Raw genomic sequence first — 26,617 nt, forward strand, 5'->3', positions numbered from 1 at the left:
CCTTATTCCCCTACATATTTACAGAGAAAATACCATATAAAATGAGAATGATTAAAGATATTTGAAAAGATGTCTTGCTGTAAGGCCGAAGAAACCGTGTGTAACATTATAATGATCTAACTGCCTTCAAGAGCGAGGAAAATTACTTGGCATACAGGAAACATGTCAGAACAGCTGTTAAAGATTAGCTAACGCAATAGAAACATAGCATAAATATTACTGTTTGTAATATGAACACATCTCTTATTCACATATGATATATGAACTTGCCAACATTGTGCTCTAGAAAACAAACTTTCAAATGATTCATGATTCAATATGGAAAGTTTTAAAAAGACTTAAACTTTTACATGGAACAAGGATGAAATTGACTTGATCTGCAGTTAAAGGACTAATTATGTTTATATGTATTATCCAAGATTGTTGTGCACATTTAATGAAAGTATGGTAATAATGGTTGCTCAATAACTTGAAATATGAAAATTGACAGATTGAAGCACATTTGGACACCTTAAGAATATTATGTTGTGTAAACTTACTGTGTGGGTAAGTAGATTAAATATATATATAAAAATTAAATATATAATAATATAGATTAAATATAATAATATAAAATGTAAAAAATAACATAAATAAAAAGCTGGATAAAAAACTGGACTCTTACAGAAAACTAAAGATATACAAACTGAGTTTACACATCTATTGAGACATCCACAATTAGTTTCAGCACCCAGCTTTGTTTCTTGCCTCAACACTTGGGGGAGCTATTATACAACACTCCCACTCATGCCCGACCATAAGCTGGTGTAGAAAATAGATGGATGGATGGTGTATGGTTCCTTAGGGGTGTTCATGACTGTATAACCAACATACCACATAGCATACGCAATATGTTCAATTTTACACAATGTTCATTTGAGAAAAATCAAAAATACCTGTTGAAACATGTTTAAAATGTTTATTTTTTGCATTGAAAGTCATATGAAAAGTTTGTCAAAGAAAACAACACTATCATTGATGTCACAGGATCAGTATTCACAGTATACAAAAACAAATTCTGGCTTGATAACATTGCATGTTTAACTCTGATAAATTAAACACATGGTCCAGTCTAAGGTCTTTAATATTTAAGGCATTACATATGTTGGCAAATGTGACCAGTGATTGTTTCATGAATTAAATCCAACATAGAACTTCAAGAAAATAAAGATCTTTTGCATAGTTGCATCATTATCAATCCAAATAATGTACATTTTTACCCAACAGACAGATATTGTAGTGCACAAACTGTCAAAATGTAAAGAAAAAAAGCGAGAGCCTTTAAAACCACAGATATAAATAAAAATGTAAATGCTGTGTACTAAGCTGTACAGTGAAATCTGAAACCTGAGAATCTGCATCAGTTTTTTAGTAAAAACATTCCTTGGCACTTTTTTTCAAGTTATTTTGCAATTGTAAATGTATCATTATTGATAAATAATTGTATTGTAATTGATTTAAACTCAGCAGATGGACTACCATAAGCCCACGCTGTAACAACATGTCGTCTTCGTAACTAATTTAATTTAATTAATACATTTCCCTTTCAAAAAAATAAATAAACAACAAATACATTTTATCACACAAAATCTAATGACATAAACTGCAAGGAAACTGATAAATGAAAACAATTGCAATTAAATATTGTAGCCTCATTATACATTACACTTCAGGTATGTACATTGTATTGTAACACTGAGAGCATCTATGGCTGGGGTTGTCAGTGTCATTCAAGGCATACAAACATCCCTCCCCCAGAATAACAAAACCAGTGCAATCGTCCGCATACTCTAGCTTCCACGTGTCACATTTACCATGCTGTAGTAGTCCACATCTTTGCACCAACAGCACGCACACACAAATCTATCCTCTGCTGTTTGCTGAACAAGACGTGAGAGGTCAAGCTGATGTCACTGTGCGGCTGATGGTTGTGTGCCTGACAGACTCTCCTCTGCCAGCTGGGAAAGGTATTTCTGTGAATGAAGAAAAAAAAAATACAATCCAACATATATCAGAACGCAGCATCTTGATATCAACATCAGCACGTTAGTCAAACAACCATCTGACCAGTCTTTTCCACCAACAGCATGTTGGAGGTAATTGTACGATCGATTTAGGGCTACTTAGAAATTAATTATGAAGTCACATTATAATCTGTAAAATTTAGGTCTGTATCTATAATATGTGCTATTAGCTGCATTAGCCCCAAAATGCCATGTTGATAAAATCCTATCCATTTAAATTGACTCAAATATCTGACTCTAAATACCTCGTTCAATTTTTTTTGTACAGCAGATACAGCAAAGCAGTACCTGATACATTGAGTTTTAAAACAACATTAACCTAATAAATATCTGTAAATAAATGCATACTGTACTACATTTAGAAACAAATCCACAACAACAAAACATACTGAGTGCTGAAGTTAAACTATGTAGATGACTAAGGAGAGTAAACTAATATAAAACTATTAAACACCAGAACACACACACACGCATGCAAAGATTTGACGGGCAGCACAACTGTTAGAAACTGTTTTTCCTCTTGGAATGTAATCCATCAAATGTGAGGGAATTGCTGCTCCTCTAACTGCCTCAGCTGCGCTGCCGGGGTCGAGAGAAATGCAAGATGGCTTGGTGCTGAATGGGCAATAATCAGAAACCTAATGCAGCTGCAAGTTTACATGCAATGTGTATGTTGGCTTGTCTGTGTGCGTGTGTGTCTGTGTGTGTGTGCAAGGATGTGTCAGTAGATATTGCTGTGTCGAGTTTGTATTTGCCCATCTGACTGCATTTGTTCATTTTATACTTTGATTCCCTTCTATACTTCTGTTGATTCTTTAATCAAATAATGTTTATAGTCCATAAAATGTCAGAAAATACAATGGCCATCAAATGTTCCCAGAGCCCAAGGTAATGTCTTTAAATCGGTTGTTTTGTTCAAACAGTGCAAATGCATTTAATATAAAGTCATGTAAATCTTAATAATTAATAAATCTTAATAAAAGGCTTAAACAGTTACTAAATCATCAAAATTGACATTATTTTCTGCAGATTCTGCGCTGTTGCGCATATTGCCAAATTATAATCTAGCAAGAAAAGAGTTTAGATACTAAATAAACTCAACAATCAATTTAAACAAAAAGCATTTTGGAATATAATGCTAAGTGTATAAAAAGGTGTACAGTTTATACAGTACTGTATATTACTGATGGTCACACTTCTTGGATCCTCATGTCCACTAACAGAAAGGTCAAACATGTTCACTGTCCTTTGCAGTCCTCTTTAGAAAACAACATTTTTGATTAAACATTTAAAGAAAGATTCATTCCCCAAATAAGACCTACGTACATAAGAAGAAAGGCGAATGTGCTGAACGTTTGCGTGTGAAGAGATTACTCACCACCAAGAAACAGGTGGTGTCATCTTGTGAATTCTGCTCCCAGACCACACTGACTGTGGACTGATAGGCAGGCATACAGACTTGAACTGTTGATACTACATTTGCTGGTATAAAAGGAGTGACGGCCAATATGTGCATACAACACATACAAATAGATTTACTGTTAGACACACATGCAGACCTCAGCGATAGCACATCTCGTGTAATTCACAGAGGAAAGATTGAATAAAATGTGGAAATGTATAAATCCAGATTATTATATTATTCCTCCTGTGATCAATGTCACCATCACCTGAAGGATGGGTGTGTCACCAGTGTGCAGTGAGTACCTGTAGGTTCCTGTAGTGTACCGTGCTGCGGCAGTGAGTGGTCTTTGCAGTCTCCTCGCTGGTGTAGAACAGCCCGCAGAGTTTACAGTAGAAGCCAGTCTTTGGCACAATGAACTCTACTCCTATTAGGACAGCGAAGACAGCAATTAGAATTCAGTCCCCAGAAACCGGCACTTGACAAAATCAGGGTTTTCACAAGTATCTACAGTGACAGTACTTCAGGCAATGCTGCAATCCAGTTTACTACATGCTGCAGTTTGTGTCCTAGTTTAAGAATAAAAATGAAACATTTGTAACTGAATCCAAAGTAAAAATATCCTGTTCCATCAATTTACTGTGCATCTTTTTTTTGTCATTCTCCTTTATTCAAACCCATTTTTTCTTCTGCTGCAGAGAAAATAAACGACACCTGTCAGCGTCAGGCTACATAATATAACCTCTCTGGGTGCTCCCCTCACTTCGCCAAACTCTCTTCTATTTTCCAACAACAACAACGAAAACCCATTTTAAATGAAAAGGAAAAGATCAATATCACACATTTTCTTCACACATTGACAGTAGGATGTACTATGAGTTACTATATTCACTCATCTACTGTATATCATTTCTGTATATAACGTTTGTTTTGTATGTAGCATAAAGGGAATTTACAACTCTGATTATATAACCAATATAATAAAATAATAAACACATCTACCATGCACCTTGTATATCTGAAACACTGAACGCATGAGATTGGATGTCGGTAAACTGTCCATTAAAACACCACAATTTTATTTTCTATGTTTTAATGAATGATCATCTTACTATGGTTTGTGCTGATTTAATGAATATCCTTTAACAAACACAATACCTAGTGTATCTTTAATGTCAGCTGGGTCAGCCATGTGTGTAGCATGTATTTCAGTACAATTATACCTTGATTACATGAAATTAGACAGTTAGAACAACATGTAACTGGCTGTCTGCGTCCCATTGCAGATGAATGTATCAATAAAAAAAATTTACAAAATGGCAACAACAACAACCAGATGACGCATTAGTGTTAAATTTTTCTCAGCCATGCTATGAATGGACACAGTGGACACACACATTCTCAGGGCATCGTACAACAGAAATACCCACACTCTTGTTTCTGTACTGTGGTCTATTGTTGTCAAACTGCACTGGTGGCTTATGTAAGCCTCTATGCAGCAGGCCCGACACCAGCCACGTGCTTGGCTGTGTCATTCTAGCCCCAATGATAATATAAATACTCATCTCTCAGGGGTGCATTTCACAACCTGCTCACGGAAATAGGTCAGCAAGTGGCCAAGCAATTCCAGCCAATTAGAGTGCTAATGCAACAGGTTGTCAGGGCACTTATTAATGGTGTACATGATAACACTTTATCTTTAGGACTAAGCTCACAGGCTCAAGACTCCACAAACTTCTGTCAATTAAATATGGACCAGTTCAAGGGCTCTTGGACTGGGTTTAATCCAGCGAGAGAAGTCTGAATTTTTTTTAATTTATTCTCAGTGTATTTTAAAAGATTGAAGTTAGCATCAGAGAGATAATAAAATGTGTTTTGCTTACCCAAAGAGATGCTGTGTTCACTGACAGCTTTGTTTTGCTCATGAGATGGCAAGGGGGCCTCAAGCTCTGTAAACAGCACATAAATTATGAGAAAGGCAGGATGCGTAAAACCGTATGAATTATTATTACTTTTAGAGTCATTTTTTTAACTTTATTTAAATGTGGACAGTAGAGTTTAACCACAATGCAATGACTATATATATACATATAACAGCTGATGCATATTTGCAAGAAATATCGGAAACTATTTCATTGTTAAAGAAAAACATAACAACTTGTTTTCAATAATCATTCATATTGATTCCTATCAAAACACTACATATTCTATAGTATGGTATATAGTTAACTGGTTTGTATTTGAGTTTTGACAAAGACAAAGAAAAGCTAAGGATGTTTGTGCAACAATTCCATATAGTGGTGCTAATAGCAGAGTTTCAGGAGAGGGACCACAAATCAAGACGTCACTACTGGCATTTCCATAAATACCCACACATCCCATCTCATCTTCTTCGCTCTTGCATTCTGCACCCCTCCCGCCCACCCCTTTCTCTGTCTCCTCATCTCCTTCTTCCTCTCCATAGGGTTATAGGGGGGTCCATCGTGCCCGGGTGCTACTGTGGATTTCCTTATCATAGCTTTCGAATGTCTATTCAGCAACTGCAAGCCTCGTACATGTTTCTGTTTTGTTCATCAGTAAATCATTTAATTGTATCTGTTTGTTGTGGTCCTTGCTAGTGAAACTGATGTTACGACAGCTGTATTGTTCGTTCTGTCCATAGTTGCCGTAAAGAGATTCCTTTGTAAAGAGATTTCAGTGTAAGAGATGGGGGATGTGTAAGGATACTCAATGTGAGGCAAGAGCATTATGAATAAGTCAGATCAAGTGAATATGTTTTATTACTGTCCATCCATACTGTCCATCAAATGCTTAAATTAGTAAATTAGCAAAATAGCAGATGAATGTTTTGGACATGTACTAATCAATGAATTGACTAATCTAACAACTCAAAACTATCCTTTAGGAGGCTTAATGTAACTGAACACTGGATCTACTGCCAACATCTGAATTCTTTTGACAAGTACCTGTTTTAAGACTGCCGTCCTTCTGTTGAACCCCATCATTGATTGTTTCTGTGACCCGTCCTACTTCCATGGTTTTGCTGTCCTCTGATACATAAACGTGATTTTCCATTGGCTCTTCTGATGACCCGCTTTTCTTTATTTTAACCTCTAAACATGTCTCTTCTAGTGCAGCCTTGAACTCCTCACAGGGGAAGTCATTAAGGTTGGTGACTGGTAGATCAGGAGCCACTGGACCACGTTTCTGGTCTTCAGGACTGGGTGCAGTTAAAACTTTCCCTGGTTTCTCAGTTAAAGATGTTTCTGCTGGGTCTCCAGCATCCTCACAGAACTTTTCTTGGTTAGACTTTTCGTTAGATATCTCCCGCACCTCAAAGAGGAGGAGGTAGGGGGTAATACATGCTCCTCCACTGCTTCTTCCTCTGCAGACTCTTTGGGGCAGGATGTATACTTTTCCAGCTCAGGAAGGTCTGGCTCAATAATGGAATCATCCTCTCCCCCGACTTCATCTACAGTGACCAGTTCCTCCATGTTCTTGGGATACCAACACTCTTCATCAGTGTCATCTCCACTTTCCCTCTGCTTCACCTTAAAATGGATCAAGAAAAGAGATGTTAATATTCCAACAGGGGGGTTGAATGTGTAATAAAGATCGTAATGCAAACTTACAGTGTCTCTCTCTTTACTACATTCAGTAGTTTCTTTTGGCTTATTGAGTTGCTGAGGTGACACAGATTTTTCTTTTGACTGGCGATCCTGGGAAAAGAGGTGACTTAGCTGTTAGAAGGATGTGTACACCAGATATACAACAATAATTTACAAAAATGACTCACCATGTTTTCAGTAGCATTTTCTCTCTCCTGTTTTTCCACAGTGGTGTGCCTCCTGCTTATCTTTTTGCTCCTGCCCCTGTCTGGTGAACTCTGCCTCTTGTCTTCTAGTGTTCTGCGAAGTGGCTCCTCAGTCATATCAAACTCAGAATGCCTCGATCTGCTGTGGTGGTCACCACCATCCCTCCGCTTTGGCTTTGTGTCATGCCTTTGGTATGGAGGTCTGGGCAGCTTGTCTGACTTGTACATTTGTTCCTTCATGTAGAAATCGTCCTCTATGTTCCTGTAAGAGTTGAAGGACACACCTTGAGGGCTGCCTCGTGGGTGCCAGTCTCTGTTTCCCCTCATCCCTTCACCACCTCCTCCTCCTCGCTGCTCATCTGCAGATCTCAAGCTGATATGATCCAAGGGTTTCTGGTAAGCCTTCCGACGGTCGGCTGCGCGTCCATTAGCCCGATCGTCATCTATGCTGCCCCCGTTCCTCCATGTGTCATCCCTCTCCCTTTCATCCTCACCCCTTCTTAAGTGTGATGACCAATCCCAAGAGTCCCGGCAGGAGCCCAGGCCATTACTGCCTCTCTCCGGACCCCTGCATTGTGGCCCCTGGGGACTGTGGGCTGAGCTGCATGATGTAAAACTCGGGCTGTGTGAGTGAGGACTCAAAGAGCGGCTGATAGGGCTGCGGGAGCGTGCTCTCTCTGGCATGTATCTGGAGGAAGATTATGATGATATGTAGATTTAATGGAGAAATCTTCTGAAGCTGAACTTTGTGTTCAGAACTATAACACTTATTCAACTTAAGTAATAATCATCAGTGACATTTACACCTCCCTGAATTTGCATTTTTCATCCCTCAATAATTGACTAAAGGAACATTTGAGACTGAAAGGAGAAAGGAAAGTTGCCTTACTGCTCAAGTTCTTGCATCTCATCCCTCTCCCGCTGACAGCTGATATCCTGGATGATTGATTGAACATCCTTACCCGGTTTCTATACAGAGAAGAAATTCAAGTTTACCAACTGGCTAACACAGCGTTTGACCTGCTGCTTAATTTGTTCTTCAGTCTTACCTTGAGTTGCAGCTCCTTGTACCTCTTAGACATTCGTATGAGAAGTTTCTGAGTGTTAATCATAGCAGGAGTAAGTTGGTAGTATTGAACCATGGCCTGAGCTGCTTCAACATACGCCATCTCCAGAAATGCCTTTTGGGAGAACAGAAAATTACCCTCTGACGGTTATATAGTTTTCTTGCTGGACATCTACAAAAACATATTTCACATATCAGATTTCAGATTGGATGCGAGCAAATCTTTGAAAATCATTATCACAAGGTCTCACATTTCACTACCATAATAAATCACCAGAACAGTTGATTTAGTTCCTGTAACCAATACTACGATTTAGCAAGAATGCTTTAAATTTGATAGGAGTGATATTAACATTGGAGTTCAATTCTGACAACTGAAACCTGGGAAACTGAGTGAGCTGTTATGTACGGGTAGTTAAAGAGTCAGTAAGTTATAACAAAGTACCTGATATCATATAACAGCTGACGCAGAAAAAGACTGTTGATAATCATAAAAAGGCACATGGATAATTGGCTGATTTGCATTTTGTCAAATGTCTTCGAGGCAAAAATATTCACAGTATCAACGTCTTTTAGGGAACTCATCAGGACAGAAATCATGCACTGGGAGTAGGACATACTTGTACTTGTACTTTGAAAGCACATGCACAATGCCAAAATAAAGAAGTGACTGGGACCCTGCTTGCTATATGGTGCTTATTTTAAAATTGGTTGTTACTCTTTATGTAATAATAATATGTTAAAGTCAAAATGAGTCAAAATGAAGATATTAATCAATAAACATGAATAACAAATAACTGATACATAATTAATGCTATTACACCTGATGGGTAGAGCGCATGAGGATGTAATTGGTGACTTTGCCGAAAGGTAGTCCCAGGTTGATGACATCATTCTCTGTGCAGCTGCCTTCAGGGAGGTTGCAGATGTGAACGACACGCCCTGCTGTGGCTTTTCTGGGTGGAAATGGCTGCAAATAATAACCAAAAAAACAATATTCTTTAGCAAACATGAATAAAGTTTTATTCATTCTACATGGGTAAATATGCAAGATATAACATGTAACTACATCAGTTAAGGAGCTTTCAAAGTTTTGACAAAGCATGGCTAGCAGTGATTGTGTTCAGCTAGGGGTCACTCTCGACTGGATACAGTGATATTTATGTTCTCATAAATCCTGTCTAACTGTGTGGTGCTTCACAGCCATAAAGAATACTTCCACTGTGATATTTTTTAATAAGCCTGTAGCCTGTCTAACATCAGTGTAACACTATCACACAGGATGTCTATTAATAGTTCCCTGTACAGCAGTGGTAATCAAAGTTTTCTTGTTTGGATTTAGAGACTTGTCAACTGACTGGCCCCAAACATTTGACACATTCGACACAAGTACCTCAGGCATAAACAAGTACCTCAGTATAATGACCTGCGTTGGTCAACATACCTTTGTCCTTCCCCCTTTCTTAACTTCAAGGACTGGGTAAGTGATCGGTATCACTATTTGCTTTATTATTATTATTTCACCTTTTTTAAAGGCAGATTATATTAACAGTTTTTAGTGTCCTTTTCTTTGTTTTTCAGATTTCTTATGATTGTTCTTCCATTCTTTTTCCCAGCTCAAATATTTTGCACACCCCTTTTTTCCAATTCCTTGCATAACTAGTTATCCTCAGATCTCTGTCTTTATCTCAATCTTTCACTCTTTTGACTCACAACAACCAAGAGTTAAGAAAAGAGACATGCTAAGAAAGTAACAAAGAAAATCTAAAGAATCAACTCCACCATAGAAGGGTCTGTTTTATTTCCAACATGTCTTATCTGTTTTATTATTATTATTTTATGTTGTATTATTGTTAAGTATTTTATTCCATTTTTGTTTTTGTATTATTGTAGTTGTCTCACTGCAGCAGAAATGGTATGATGCTGGTCCAACCATGTAAAGCACTTTGTTTTAAAAAGTGCTGTACACTGAAAAAAGGGAGACTGGTCACCTGCTAAATTTATTAAATTATATTTAGTATATTTTACTAAAGGGTTTTATGTTCTTAAGTAAAACGTCAGTATATCTCTTATGAACGTTAAGAATCGTTAATATATTATTACACTTAGTAAAAGTACCATTCCCGGAATTTCAGCAAAAACGTGGCGTTAACCGAGTTTAAACAATGTGAACAGCAAAGTGTTGAAAAGGACCTTATTAAGTGAATGCATAATTTGGCAAAACAGATGTTGTAGGCTAGCCTACCTGCTGAGATTTGCATCCACCACTTTTCTAAACATAAAAGAGCGTTATCTCCCCCGGTTGTTTGCAATTCACGGCAGGCATGCAGAATTCGGCACAACACCTGCACTGCAAAACGTCTCTACATTAAGGCCTCGTGGGAGCAAAGTCTGATCATTGTTCTAAGCTCACAGTAAGCTCACACAGTCCGGGCGCAGGCTCCCCGCCCCTGCAGTCACCTGCAGCTCACGTCAAGTGAGCCAGTTATCTCGAACATACCTATTGAAAAGTTATACAGCGTGGTAACTTCGACAGTTATTTTCCAAAGTTAACATAACTATCCTAATAAGCTAGACTCATTACATGCTTGCTAACAACCGCTTTGAAGATGGGTCTCCGACATTGACAGCGTTGCTTTAGACAGATATGTGCAGCGTTGTTTATGATACCAACCATTCAATTCACAGACGAGTCCGTTGTCCGTGTTTGCCAGAGAGCGAGAGCGCATGTGAGAGGATGTGCGGAGCGAACATGCGCTGCGCAGCGCTGCAATCAAAAACAATTTTAAAATGGGTCGCCAAATTTCCTATGTGTGGGGATCACTGAATCTATCAAATACGTATACCTGTAGCTCCTGAAATTACTGCCTGGTTAAGTCTATGCATGTCTGAACATAGTGGCTTATAATGCAAGCTGTCTCTACCAGCGTTAAAACATGTATGATGAAACGCAGATGTTTAGGCTATTGGATGTGAGGCAACGCATAAATTATACAGTTTTATTAATTATACAGTCCTTGCTGAAAGTATCAGTGATTACCCCATTAGAATATATTTTTAAACTACTCCTTCTCAGTGCTGTATTTTTAAGCACAAAAGTAATGTTGAAAGTAACTTTGTAGTTTAAAAGATGCCCTATGTCCTAATGAGGTCTGAGTTTAAATAATTGTGTCCTTTCTTTTCACCAGGAAATGTCTGAGACCCATTTCTTCAGTGCTGTGGAGATGACTGCGGGAGGATCTTTGTTGTGAAAGACACTGTCAACAGCGAGCCCTCTGCATCGGAATAGTCATTGAGGGTGGTGTGGTGGCACTTTGAGATCTTGAGAATGCAGCCACTGCGTCTGCAATGTTGTTTGGACTCTTTCATGCTTTAAACATGCAATACCCTACAAAGCTCCGCTACCCTTTTGACGTAATTCAAAAGATCATCGTGGAGCTAGATGCAGGGGAACTGTCAAGAAAGCTTGAAAACTAAGCTCCACCAGTGAAGAGAGCTAATTGTTCTTGGCTCTTGGTTGGATTAGGACATGACTGTTGGCAAACTAATAGTCTCTACCTCTACATGCTTGGACTGAGTGGTGTTGCAGCCTGATTTTGCCATCACCAATTGAGTGTTATTCAAGATGTACAGTTTTGATTACTGTACAGTACCAGGCACATTTAAATTTAACCATTGCATTTTAATGTGCTAATATATAATGCATTGTTCAAAAACCTTGAGCTTCCCATAGGACATTTAATGTGTATTTTTATTTATTTTTATTGATGCAGATGTATTTTGGAAAAGCTCTGGCATTTTTGGCCAAACTAAGCTACATCTAGAAAGAGAGCACATTACAGGTGCTGGTCATGTAATTAGAATATCATCAAAAAGTTGATTTATTTCAGTAATTCCATTCAAAAAGTTTATAATGTATACATTCATTCCACAAAGACTGATATATTTCAAGTGTTCATTCCTTTTAATTTTGATGATTATAACTGACAACTAATGAAAACCCCAGAATCAGTATCTCAGAAAATAAGAGTGTTGTGAAAAGGTTATTAGTAATTATTAAATTAATAATATTGAAGACACCTGGTGTCACACTCCAGTCAGCTAATTAACTCAAAACACCTGCAAAGGCCTTTAAATGGTCTCTCAGTCTAGTTCTGTAGGCTACACAATCATGGGGAAGACTGCTGACTTGACAGCTGTCCAAAAGACGACCATTTACACCTTGCACAAGGAGGGCAAGACACTAAAGGTCATTGCCAAAGACGCTGTCTGTTCATAGTATGGAGGACTGATCCTGAAAAATTCAGAAATAAATACAGAAATAAAAAAGTGCTCAATAAATAAATAAGAATCCAATTAAATGCGCAAAAAAATAAAGACAAATTTATTGTCCTTTATTTATTAATTACTTCTTTTTTAAATGTATTTATTTATGTGTGTGTTTTAATATTTTTGTCTGTTTTATTCTTCCGTTGCATTTTCTACCCTATTTATTTTCACCCATGGTATTTATTTCTGCCTGTCCTTTTTACATTTCTCTATGCATTTCTGCCTCATTATGCAAATGAGGTGGGGCTGCGTCTCAAGGGGTGAACTTCTCCCCTATTGGTGGACCAGTCAGATGGGAGAGCTCTAGGCCTACTCTGCCTGCACACATCAACGAGCTTGCTCCCCACACAGTCAGATGGCTTCTTTCAGTGCGCTGAGGTGTTTAGCAACTCTGTTTGAAGACACTACCAGCCATGTCTTCCTTCTTTTCATGGGGACACTCTGACCTACAAAGTTTTCAATTAGTGACTTATACGGACAAAGAACTGCAGTAAAGTGAGCTGTTGTTTCTGAGAGCTACATCAGTTAACTGCAGCTAAATCTGGAGTGCACTCCTATTCGAGTATTTACAGTAAATGCTCCCACACAGAGCAGCTCCTTGCTCTGGTGTTATCAGCTGCTGTTTCAACAAAAACGCCATTCAGGGGGAAAATTGAACCGTGGTGTTGTGTCGGGAGGCGTAGTGACATAACCAGCGGTGAGTAAGAAATATTATGAATAATACATGTAATCTGTTAAGCTATGAGGAGGGTAAAAGTCCGCTAGGCTAATTTATGTAGTGCTAATATCATATAGGCTAAAGCTCTTAAGCTAGTGGTGGTGACTAACAAACTAATCTTGACAGTTACCATTAAGAAGAATTTTATGCTTCTATTAAATGTGACTGCTATTAAGCCGTGTTTTATGTGTGGTGGGGGAGTCAATTTAAAGTTAACTTTACTGCACTTAACTAGTCGAAATGATTTAATGAAGGCTAATTACTGTACTTCTATGTCTTACAGGCATGCGGAGAACATAACCATATTCCTCAGAAGAAAAGAAGAAGAAGGTGGAGGAGGAGAAGGAGAGCAACAAAATCCCCAAATAATAAAATAAATTCCTTTTATATTCCCCCTTACATGCCTTGTTGTTTATGTGTAGTTACAGAGGAAGAATGGGAGAACAGCACTCATCGTTACTGTGTGTTAGCGCATGGGAGAACTGGGTACTTTTAATACAGCCCACACCCCTAATATTTCTGCGTAACTATAACAAGTGGAGAACATTCAAGATTTTTTTTACAACTGTCTGCATAGCTTATTCATCTTTTGTAATGAATGAAAATAAATAGGCCTACTAGGCTCCTCTCTACTTTGACATTTAAGATTAGCTTGTTTGATCCACCTTCATACACATATGTGACATTACTGTACAACTTGAGAAAGGTAAGTTGTTATCTGCTCCAGTCTGCCTAAAAGAAAACCATTTTTGGGATTAAATGGACTTTATTAGCTGCTGCAGTGCAGGATGAACTCAGAACAAACCCATTTCTCACCTTATTATTATAAAACATGCAATAAAGAAGAAGAAATGTATAATAAATCCTGGGACAAAATCTGTCCACAAATACTGTACAGCATGTAGTCTAATGAACAAGACTTGTGTTATAGCTGACTTGGGCAGTGAAATGGTTCATTTTTTAATTCATGTGGTCATAGTTGTCCACAACACAAATCAGAATTTAAGGAGAAATGTTTTATACCACCTCAAGAAGACTTCCTATCAGAAATGTAGAAAGGTATTTCAAATGTACAACTGCAGTATTTAAATCTAAGTAATTTCCCTGACATTTTTGTGTTATTTAACTTTTAATAGACACATGTAACAGGTTTTATACTTCCTGTGAATATAACCCAATTAATCTTATTTTCATACTGTATATCCATTGTGCAATTTGATAAATTATGTTGTATGTGGTGCTTGCCTCGTGTACTTTTGAGTACTTCATTGCCCTCTTCACATAAGACTCTCAGACTGCAACATGTGTCTTTGTAAAGAAAGAAACAGACAGAAAAGTCTGTAAATCTGCCTGCTCGCTTTGCTCCGTTAAAACTGAATTTACCATACAGAATTGAATACGAGTGCACTCCAGATTTAGCTGCAGCTAGCTGACCGTGTGCTTCTCCCTATACCACAGTTCTGTGTCCATGCATGCAGCAAACTGAAAGCACTGTCTGTCGGAGCGTCTACGTGAAAAGAGAAGGAAGACATGGCTGGTAGTATTGTCTTCAAACAGAGCTGCTAAACACCTCAGCGCACTGAAGGAAGCCATCTGACTGTGTGGGGAGCAAGCTCGTTGATGTGTGCAGGCAGAGTAGGCCTAGAGCTCTCCTGTCTGACTGGTCCACCAATAGGAGAGAAGTTCACCCCTTGAGACGCAGCCCCTCCTCATTTGCATAATGAGGCAGAAATGCATAGAGAAATGTAAAAAGGACAGGCAGAAATAAATGCCATGGGTGAAAATAAATAGGGTAGAAAACGGAAGAATAAAACAGACAAAAATATTAAAACACACACATAAATAAATACATTTAAAAAATAAGTAATTAATAAATAAAGGAGATTATAATGGACAATAAATAAATAAGGTAATTATTACAAAGGTGAGTAAGTAAAGAAGCTAATTAAAATAGATATATACATTTATGTCTCCTTATAATTTAATTACTACCTACATTTATTTATTTACTTTATTTTTTTGTGCATTTAATCGGATGCTTATTTATTTATTGAGCATTTATTTATTTATGTATTTATTTCTGAATTTGTCAGGATCAGTCCTCCATATTCACAGAGCTCTGTGTCCAAACAAATTAATAGAGAGGCGAAGGTTAGGAAAAGATGTGGTAGAAAAAAGTGTAAAGCAATAGGGATAACCGCACCCTGGAGAGGACTGTGAAACAAAGCCCATTCAAAAATGTGGGGGAGATTCACAAAGAGTAGACTGCAACTGGAGTCAGTGCTTCAAGAACCACCACACACAGACGTATGCAAGACATGGGTTTCAGCTGTCGCATTCCTTGTGTCAAGCCACTCTTGAACAAGACACAGCGTCAGAAGCGGCTCGCCTGGGCTAAAGACAAAAAGGACTGGACTGCTGCTGAGTGGTCCAAAGTTATGTTCTCTGATGAAAGTATATTTTGCATTTCCTTTGAAAATCAAGAGTATGGAGGAAGAGAGGAGAGGCACAGAATCCACGTTGCTTGAAGTCCAGTGTAAAGTTTCCACAGTCAGTGATGGTTTGGGGTGCCATGTCATCTGCTGGTGTTGGTCCACTGTGTTTTCTGAGGTCCAAGGTCAACGCAGCCGTCAACCAGGACGTTTTAGAGCACTTCATGTTCCTGCTGCTGACCAACTTTATGGAGATGCAGATTTCATTTGCCAACAGGACTTGGCACCTGCACACAGTGCCAAAGCTACCAGTACCTGGTTTAAGGACCATGGTATCCCTGTTCTTAATTGGCCAGCAAACTCGCCTGACGTTAACCCTATAGAAAATCTATGGGGTATTGTGAAGAGGAAGATGCGTTACGCCAGACCCAACAATGCAGAAGAGCTGAAGGCCACTATCAGAGCAACCTGGGCTCTCATAACACCTGAGCAATGCCACAGACTGATCAACTCCATGCCATGCCGCATTGCTGCAGTAATTCAGGCAAAAGGAGCCCCAACCAAGTATTGAGTGCTGTACATGCTCATACTTTTCATGTTCATACTTTTCAGTTGGCCAACATTTCTAAAAATCCTTCTTTTGTATTGGTCTTCAGTAATATTCAAATTTTCGGAGATACTGAATTTGGGATTTGCATTAGTTGTCATTTTTAATCATCACAATTAAATGAAATAAACATTTGAAATATATCAGTCTGTGTGTAATGAATGAATATAATATCCAAGTTTTACTTTTTGAATGGAATTACTGAAATAAATCAACTTTTTGATGATATTCTAATTATATGACCAGCACCTGTATACTTAATTTGATTAGCCCAGGACTGTATACTTCTTTTGGGCTCTTAGCTACAGTATGCAGTACACCCCAGTAAGCAGTGTTGAGGCCTGGTTTTAGTGCAACAGTTTTACAGTTTTACAGTTTTGATTACTGTCCAGTACTAGGCACATTTTACTAGTCCACGTGTTAATATTAATCATACATTGTTAACAAATTATGACATCCCCATGGCACAGTATGGTGAACTTTTAATTTTGGAAAATCAATGCCATTTCTTTCTAGCCACACAACTGTGCATTATATTCATTTGTGGAATAAAATTTCAGAATTTAACGGGCTGATAGTTTTTAATGCAAATATATTGTCAGTGTTGGTAACAATGGTAAAGTGAGCTGTCAACGACAATACATTTGATAATTGTGTATTTCTTAACTAATTTGTTAGGGAAGTCCTTCAGGTCATGGTTATCCAAGGAAGGTTGAAATCAATGGCAACTCGACTGGCTAAGGTTTTTTGAAGATGTTTCACTTCTCATCCAAGCGGCTTCTTCAGTTGTGGCTGAATGATAGTTCAGAACTAAAGAAGCCTATCAGATGAGAAGCGAAACATCTTAGCCAGTCCAGTTGCCATTGATTTCAACCTTCCTTGGTTAACTTTAATGTATATTATTAATAGATTTATAACATAGAAATTATAATTTAATTTCATGTAAAAAGAATATTTACAATTATCACATTCCATTAACTTTATATCAATATAAAATACTTGTGTTGATTGAACATGAATAAACTGTGTCGTTTTAATGTAAATAGTCTGTGTTGCTTGAATGTGAATAGTCTGTGTTGGTGGAACATAATTGTGCAAGTGGCTACCAAAGCAAAAAAATTGTGTGCAACCAATGTCCACTATTGAATTGAGTAAATCCAATGAATTATTTTTTTCAGTGTATAAATAAAGTTTATTAGTGTTCATTTCACCTTTCCCATCTCCCCCACCTTTTTCTCTGAACAATTTATCTACTACATACACATTCACTAAATACACTCACCATCAAAGTAGCTGTTTGACACCTCATGTTCCTTTAACATCATTGCGGAAAGCAGTTGTAAATTAATCTCATCATTTCACAGAGTCTTATTTCTGCAACCATTGTGCTTCAACTGCAATTTTTCCAGTGCCCCTCCTCCTCTTCCTGCTTCTCTGGCTGATAGACCTGACAGACAGTTCCATGTGTGGGACAGACTGGGGTCCTAATTCCACCTCTGACCAGCGGCCAGGGTCTCTGTTTTTACAAGGAATTTGTTTAGGGAAAACCCTACACTCACATACACTTTACACTGGGTCCAACAGCCGTGAAGTGTAGGGAGGAGGAATCTTTTACAATCTCAAAGTCACTTCACTATGCCTGTCGAAACATAATCAGAGGCAAGTGTATCAGTATTCAAAACATACACGACGCACTGGTCACAAAAAGACCATAAATAACATGTGATGGTATTTCACAAAAACCTGATTGATAACTTTAGACAAAGAAAGTGAAGTTGTAAATAAAGTGAGGCTGATGACAGATCTATTTTACAAATCAGACATTTTGTACAGTATTTCAGGCCATATTTCTATTCACACAATCCCAATCAAAATCTGGATGAGCACAACTTAATGGTTTCTGGCCAGCTTTAGATGCAAGAGTGATAATTCTATTATCAGCTCCATGCCAGTGCCACCTCCCGAACACATAAAGGTCAATACAAGATGGGCTCAATAAACAGATCCAGGAATAAGCTGTTTATGTCCTTGGAATATTACAGAGAACAAGGGTCTTGCTCGCTGCACTGACTGATGTCTGACCTGTAAAATGTCATCTGTGTCTGAAAGCCCAGACAGTTTGACCACAGATATCACTGTCAAGGTTGGCTCAGACTTTGAACAGTAGCTCTTTCTGTTAACCGCAAACCAGCAGCGCAGAGTTATGCCATGTCGTTGCCTACTCACAAGGAGGCACACACAGACGCGGCCTTCTTAAATGGTTACAGATGGGACTTTGAATATATAGAACAAAACAAAAACAATATATGGAACAAAACAAAAACAAAACATTTGGAAACAACACCTCAGCTAAACAATGTCACAGTTTTGAATCACCCATACAAAAACACAATACAATATGTATTTTGCATTTATACTGAGGGTAATTTGCATGGTCAGCTCAAAAAACATTTAAATTAAAATGGGAATTAACTATGTAAATTGTGTAATTACTGTAAACCGTGTTCATTTCTATATAATGAGTAATGAATATAAGTTTCTATATAATGTAGGCTTTATCACACTTCAAAATTTTAACAGGCTTTCTAAATTAAGCCTAAAAAAATTAAAAATAAAATTAAACAGTAATATTTCTGTTTAATGTACTTTTCAATAAATCTACTGATCAGACAATTTGCAGACTATAGTCAACAGAGGTAATGGCTTTACCTGCCACACTGTTTTTAGCCATATGTTCTGTTGTTAACTTACACTCTCAACACTATCACCTACCAAACTGGGGCCAAATGGTGGAAAGGATAACAACCATTTCACACTGTGCTTTCCCGTTTTCACTGACAGCATGCTGACGGACATTAGCTGGAATCTCTGCTAAGGACACGTGTGTTTATTTGTGCAGAGCAGGATCCATGTTGAAGGATCCAGAGAGATGGTCAGTCTGGTTTCACAGTTTCCCCCCACGTTCCTTCACAGAGCACTCGCATGCCAATCCCTCGGATCATTTTACCAGTCTCTCACTAGTCTGAAACTTTACACCGCTGCCTAGTAGTGTGACCTGGGGGTCTTTAGGTCTGTGCTCCTAACAGCAGTTAGCTGTAATCCTGTGTTTATCTCTTTTTGAGTTCTGTTATCACACAAAGCTACTGTGTTATTTCAAACTGGGCAGCATGTATATGGGCAAACATGCATGTGTGTATGCTTGCATGTATGTATGTGTGTGTGTGTGTGTGTGTGTGTGTGAGAGAGAGAGAGAGAGAGAGAGCTTCTGCATACAGATTGTAATAATTCATGATTTTCTTTATTTTGCTCACAAAATCAATAAAAAAAATGTTTTGTTGTATTCGTTGCATTTTTACATAATCGAGGTTAGATAAATAAATACTTGTCAGTGGTCACTCTAATATTGTGTACATAAAATGTGTGTGTGTAAATACATATATAAAACATAATAATAATAATAATAATATAAAAATTGTTAATTGAAGGAATGTAAGAATTAAAGGAATAGGAGTACATAAGTTTTACTTCTTCCTACTCCTTTTCGCACATGATAGAAGTATGTTAACACAGGAAAGAAGGGTACTTTTGCTGCTCATCTGTTGTTGTTTATTTTATCCTATTTCTTTTAAACATTGTTTTATTTTTTATACTGTCTCTTGCATGTTCAAAATAAAGATTTCAATTCAAAAAAATTCAATTGAATTCAATTCAAAATTCAATTCAATCTAAATTTGTCTAAAATTGTTGTGTAATATGTTCAATTTCACTTCACCAAAAGGAATTTCTTTTAGTGTGATTTCTACAGTGTGTTTCTACAACTGTTAAATATGTTTACATTTTAATTTTAATGTGAACACACACAAATAAAACTTCGAATACATCCGTAAGTTCAGAAATTATCATTGTATGTAGTTGTGCATTTGTTGTTTTGGAGTGCACTCTGTTCAACACAGGACTCTAAAAACAGTAAACCCCACCTGTTCAGCTTAGACAGGTGTGTGTTTATAGCAACTAACATTAGCTCAAGTAGCAGCCTATTAATATTTTCCCACTGTTACAATAAAACCCTTTGTCAATAACCAACCAGTGAAGCGTATGACTTTCACATCACTGAATTCAGGCTCCTGTTAAATAGGCTCCACTTGCAAAAGAACAAATGGCTGGGACAAAATAAGCAGAGTCACGGACATTTGTTGGAATTGAAGAAATGGTTTTAAATTTCTTTACCAGGCCCAGATTTTTCTCTGTATTTTATTCATACTCTTCACTGGACCTTCTTTGAACACTGTTATCTTTTTCCTTTTCTAATTTTGTCTGTTTAAGTATACGTAATATTATTTATTTCTCTTTAAGTACAATCCTTTTACACTTCGGTGGAAATCCTGAAACCAAATACATCAGCCTGAAATACAGTTTAAAAAGTTTAACATTTAAGGTTTGACATCTTTTAATAGCATAATTTGTGTAAACATCGTATACTGTGGCTTCATTAAAGAGCTGTAACAAGCAGATGCACATTATGCACTATTTTACAGTAAGCTTTGTTAAGGTATGTTTCAAGAAGTGGGTGCGTGTTACTGCACGCTGACTGTTGAAAGCTCCATGCTGGGCACTAGAGTAGGCTTTCCTCAGGTTTGCTGTGGCTAATTTTCACCTCGCTCATCATCTGCACTGTGCTTTTCAAAAGACCTGCCTTGGTGATGGACGCCTATCAACAGGTGCTGTTTTCCAACCCGAGTCAACAGCCAGCACTTATAGACAAGTAAATTGACTGAAATTACAAGACTAAAAAAGGTATAATTTAACATTTGTTAAAAATGCTTCTCTCAATATAATATGGATAAAACTTCTGAACTAATGATGTTGATGTTTGTAACATCGCTGTACTTTGTTGTTACTGTACTGCTCATTTACCATGTCATGTCATTTACATTTATTCATTTAGCTGACGCTTTTACAATTGCTACATGTCAGAGGTTGCAGGCCTCTGGAGCAACTAGGGGTTAAGCGTCTTGCTTGCTTTGCTGACACAAAGGTGGATGGGTCACAGTGGGGGATTGAACCCGGGTTCAAAGGCAGGCATCTTATCCATTGCACCATCACCACCCCTGTGGTCAAACCAGCAGCAAACACAATGGCTTGGCTATGTGTGTGTAAGCAGAGTAAAAAAAGATTTTTGAAGTGCAAATAAACACTTTCAAGTTAGCTCTGCAGTCACAGTACAGTGTGTGTGATGCAGTTGGAGCATGGGCCTGTACAGAGCCTGTGTAGACAATTAAAGATACGGCTCAGCTGTGTCTGGTCTGAACACTTTTTTTTTACAGTACACAATTAAAAATGTGAAATGTGTGTCCCCCTGCCTAAAATGGAACTAATGTATCAATTTGTGTAATTAGCAATTAAATATATAAGGAAGCGTAGAACGCATACTAAAATTACATATGAATCATTTCACAAATGTGGACTGCACATCTTCCTCAATACAGAAGCTTTTTTATAATATACCCCTTATTTTACTTAAATTGTATCTGGGGGCTGGATAATCATTAAGTGGTAAAATAAGTACATATGAAAAATCTCAAGACATACTGTAGCTTCTAGCCAACATTGTAATGACACAGTTTGCTATGTTATCTAATTGAGTGGTAACGAGTTGCCAAGCCCAGAAAAGGCCTGTTGTTGAACCCTTTGTTATGCAAAACACATTTGGGCTTACAAAATCTTTAAATATACATGGCAGTAAGGCAGTATAAATGAAGAAATGCAGTGTTTAACTTAAATAGAGATAAAATATAAGAACATATCGTCCTATCGGACTCACACACTCTTACTCTGCACCAAACAACATTAATAATAAAAACTGGCCAGTACCCTCTGAGCCCATTATTGTATTATATTATTTTTTATTACTGTGTAAGTCATTGATATGAGTCAGCAAGTAATTATTCACTATAACTATGACAATATAACAATATCACTTAATATTTAATAACTGGATGTTCTAAAATGACAGCTGGTTCTTTACCACTAGCATTCTTTATAGCCTGTCACAAAATTGTATTTATATACCAAGGGCAAACTCTAATAATCCTGAGAGACTAACCCAAAGGTTTGTCTGACCTTTGACTCTGGCTGGTGTGAGGCAAATCCTGCGTCTGACATGGAATAAGTCTTCATGGCTGCAGCTGGCAAGTATGCTGTATTGGCTCCTGAGGATACATCTGTGGAAACAATTTTAAATTTTAATTGAAAAATTGTCCTCATAGCGTAGACCAACTGAGGGAAAAAGTTCCATTTATTGATTTCTTGGCTCATTTTATAAATGTTACCTACTAAGTGTATTATTACAAAATCATTATTAGCTGTTTTGCTTTTTATTAGTTTCTGTGTTTTATAATTATGGAATTTAAAAAACACTTGGTTGGAAAATAGGGCTCGAAATGTGCATCAGTGCTAAGAAATAACATCTGGGAAGTGAAATGATACTCTGTGATGTCAATTTATTCTCAGCAAGCACTGAGAGTATATTGACAAGCATTACACACTTGTGTTGTGCTTGTCTCACGTGGTTTTGCTGTTAAAATATGCTCACCAAATGTCATAAACTGCCAACAAGTACATATTAAGGTTTGGGTAAGTGTTGTAGTCCATCATATTTTGGATTTCAAAACACACTGTATCAAGTTATAAAAACACTTTGCCTCATGCCCTAAAGTAACTCTAAAAATACTCCCTGAACTCCATCTATCACGTTGTTTGACGCATTCCAGCGATCAGAAAAACATCACTCTAACATCGATAGAAACAAGTCATTTGTGGTGACTTCTCCTACCTTGACTTGCAGTAGAGTAGACCATAGAGTTTGTCGCTCCGGTGTTCAGACCTCCATCAGAAGGCCTGCCGACAGCATAGTGAACAGCCCCAGCTGATACCACTGCGGAGCTGCAACAATCATAGAAGGCTGATTTTAGCTGCCTCTCCCCTGCCGTGCTCACTCATATCTTGTGACAGAGCTCATATTCATAGAAACATTAATAGAGCTGTATATAGACCAAGGAAAAGGAAAATAAAGTGCTTCCAACACTCAAGAGAGACATTTGCTCTGAACTGATCAATACAGTGCTTAAGCTTTAAATTAAAATTTACATTTATACACAGCTGGTGAGAAAGTAGTGGGGAAATGGGGGAAATGACCAAACCATGTTCAACACTAATAATAAAAGCAAATATTTTTACTTATAATTGTTTGAAAATTAACAAAAAAATAGAATAAACCATGTGAAGCCACTAGCTTTGTGAACATAAATATAACCTTATCACTCAGTGGTAAAATGACATGCATTTCAGAGCACATTTCACAATTACAGCCTACCAAAGAATTTTAGAATTGCAAATAACTCACCTTTCGTTTGTGTACAACGTTCGGTTCTGCAGATGTAGTTTTCCCTTCACATGCTGGTCCCAGTCCTATAAACATACACACACACACACACACACCAAACATGGAAGCTCACTGCTTGCCGTCAACATATTGGATCAGTCAGTCAGTTAGTGACTGTCTGTCAAATGAAAACATTTAGCTACAATATATCAGCTCATGTCAACCTGAAATGCTAATTTTCTCACCCAAAGACAGGACCATTTACAAATTTTAGGGTTTGGGAAATCTTATGAGTGTCACATGACCTCCTGTTTTATTGGAAGACAAACTAGTTGAGGATTGGATTGCCCACTTGTTCAATTGTCCATTGTCTATGTTTAATTAAGGTGTGAGCAGACAAATGTAAGACTTACAGGTAAATCATTTAGTTTAGCTTCCATGTTTACAAAACATTTACACTACATTTAGGTTTTGACTGATCAGTTCACTGACCTTGAGGTTGTAGACCTTCTTGTCACAGATGCTACACTGGTGTGGTAGTTGAGTGGGTGTGACAGCATGGTAATCATTGACTTGGTAAGGCTGAAGTGTCCTGATACCTGAAGATAGGGTGTCCTCACTTCCACGCAGGGTCTGGTAGCCCCCAAACCCCTGTGCGCCACTTGAACCGAAAGAGGAAACCCCGCTACTGGGATTGAACTTGGGGTCAGCGGTTGGCTCCTCTGGGTTGTACAGTTCCGTTCTGGACCGAATTGGCTGCCCAGCTGCTGTCCACAAATTGGCAGCCTTAGAAACCATATCAACCTTTCCAGGTTGACTCAAGTTAGCGGGCCTTTCCATTGCTCCTTAATCCCAGTGGAGTTATAAACATTCACATTCTGCTCATTGACGCTAAACCCAGATTTCTGCCCCAGAACATCTTGCCCATAGAAATCTCTCTGAAAACCAACACTGTTCATGTTTTTTGCCTGAGTGTTTATCACTGAGTACTGTCCATCACCAGCAGTGGCTGATGCCGCAGATGTCCCCCCAATAAAGTTGTACTGATGACGCCTGTCAGTATCAGAAGGGTAAGTTGAACCTGACTTTTACCATACTCCGCACCCTGTTGGCCCACTGCTCCCCCTCCACCAGGATGGTTTAGTCTCACATTCCCTGGGTTTTGGTTGAATCCACCACTGACCAAGGCTCCCAAGGCCGAATTTGAAGAGGGAAAACCTAGCACACCCGTGGGGAAGGCACCCTGTGGGTTCCCAACCATAGTCGAAGTCCGTAGCTGATTGAACAGGGGTTGGGACATGGCGACATTGGAAAGAACCTGATTGAGAACAGTGGCGGCAGTGGCTGTATTGCCCCCCTGAGCCAGTTTGAGGCGATGGAGAGTAAGCTGGGCCTGGAGCTGAGCGAGCTGGAGGCTGGCTGGGGTCAGGAGGAGCTGCTGGTTCTGCTGCTGAGGTCCCACATGCACACCGCCGGGCAGCTGGCCCCCAACCTGGAGGCCTTTCTGGTCGCCGCTGTCCACAGGTACTGCACTGATGCTATAGGAAAGAGAACATCACATACCTCAGGAATCTGAAATATACAATTTTCACACAATTGTCACACTCTGCCTGTCTGCCATGCGGTGTTTTGCACTTTTGTGTTTAGTTAGCGTTATTTTGGTCTTTTGGGTTTTGGGGGTCTGTCTTGTCTTTCGTCTAGTGTTTGGTAACCCTTGTCATGTCTGTTACCCCAGTGATCCCTCTGCATGTCTGTCTCTGTTTTCTCCTGCTCTCTCTCCCTACCTGTGCCTCGTTAGCCTCATGTCTTTCACCTGTGTTACTCCCGCCCTGCTCATTAGTCCCTGTGTATATATACCTGGTGTTTCTGTCTGGGTCTTTGTCGGGTCATTGTATGTTGTCACCCTGTGTAGCAGTGTGTTTCGTGTTGTCAGCCTCACTCGTCGTGTCTCCCGGTTTCCCTGCCGTTATTGGATTCTGTATTTCTGTTGGACAGCCCTTGTTTTTGGACTCAGTCTATCAGCCACTCTGTTTGTAAGTGTGCTCGCTTTTTGTTATATTAAAACCACTGAACTATACCTGCTCCGCTCTGTGTCCTGCGTTTGGGTCCTCCAACCTGCTCCACCCTGCCTTCACCACCAAACTGTGACAGAATGACCCGACCAAGTGTGGACCCAGCGGACCTAGCATTTCTGGCAGATGATATAAGGGAGTGGACGTCGACCTGCGAAAGGTTAGGTTCCTCAATCCTGGATTCCACGGACTTGAATCACAGACTGTTTGTTTATGGCCTCATGGAGAAGACCCTGTGCAGCAAGCCAAGGCTGCTGAATCTCCCCTCCTTGGCTGAGCAGTTGGTCATCATCAGACGAATGAAGAGAGACCTGGAGCAGATCGTGGACACTCCCGAGGGTTCACTGCCTGGTGGCGCTCAAGCTGTCAGCCACCAGCCGGTTTCCCAGCCTGCGTCCCGATCAGTCAGGCTTGGCACCATCAGCCTGTCCAGCCACTCTCCAAGCCTGCCTTTTTCCCGGCCTGCTAGCACTGCAGCGGCTAGTCATCTTCCTGCTCCTCGTGTCCGGTCCATGGTCCTCGGCCCAGCTGTCCAGTCGGTGGTCAGACCGACTCCAGCTCCTCGTGTCCGGTCCATGGTCCTCGGCCCGGCTGTCTCGCCCGTGGTCAGACCGACTCCAGCTCCTCGTGTCCGGTCCATGGTCCTCGGCCCGGCTGTCTCGCCCGTGGTCCTCGGCCCGGCTCTGCCACTGGAGACCCCAGGCTCCCTACGCCAGTCCCCGGCCCGACCTTT

The 26,617-nt window shown here is 38.9% G+C and overlaps 1 pseudogene; it reads right to left on the bottom strand.

Moving 5' to 3' along the window:
• Positions 1-967: 967 nt before the first annotated feature.
• LOC119899725 lies at positions 968-26,001 on the bottom strand (annotated as a pseudogene).
• Positions 26,002-26,617: the final 616 nt, after the last annotated feature.

Source organism: Micropterus salmoides, unplaced genomic scaffold (assembly GCF_014851395.1).
Source record: "Micropterus salmoides isolate LMB-PRFRI ecotype aquatic unplaced genomic scaffold, ASM1485139v1 Ms_hic_scaffold_12, whole genome shotgun sequence".
Lineage (NCBI taxonomy): Eukaryota > Metazoa > Chordata > Actinopteri > Centrarchiformes > Centrarchidae > Micropterus > Micropterus salmoides.